This window comes from Alosa pseudoharengus, unplaced genomic scaffold, assembly GCF_046254945.1.
Source record: "Alosa pseudoharengus isolate Yale_2024_CS ecotype anadromous, Long Island Sound unplaced genomic scaffold, YU_APseudo_1.1 YU_APseudo_1.1_scf_16, whole genome shotgun sequence".
In the NCBI taxonomy this organism is placed as follows: domain Eukaryota; kingdom Metazoa; phylum Chordata; class Actinopteri; order Clupeiformes; family Clupeidae; genus Alosa; species Alosa pseudoharengus.
Genome location: NW_027468630.1, coordinates 36,427,228 through 36,427,702, shown reverse-complemented (window position 1 = coordinate 36,427,702; position 475 = coordinate 36,427,228).

The following is a 475-nucleotide window of genomic DNA, read 5'->3' as shown; positions in this document are numbered from 1 at the left end:
TCAAAGCCTACACCTCAGTTCACAGTCTGACAGTCTAAATAGTTTTTTTGTAAATTATGGAGCAAAGAATAATGAGAGACGTATGTATATCTTTCTATGAAAGCAGAAATGTGAAAGCAGAAACTGGCCTTAGAAATGTGCCATAAAAGAAGATAGGCTATAGATGGGGTTAATGATGTAGGCCTAATGAAAAATGAATTCACACGATGAGAGCAATGATACAAAAATATGGACATCCTCAAATATAATTGTAGCCATATAAAGACTCCAGCATAGAGATCTCCTTTCATGTACATCTTAGGATTGTATGCAGTACATGTCTGGACAGTGTTTTTTTTATGCCACTTCGATTTAAATTCTATCCATGATCTAGTGGCAAGTAATTATCCAGTCTCTTAGAATTAAGACACTACTGCTGAAAAAAGCCCCTCAATATTTACTCCTATCCTATAGGCTACAAGAATACTGAAACTCA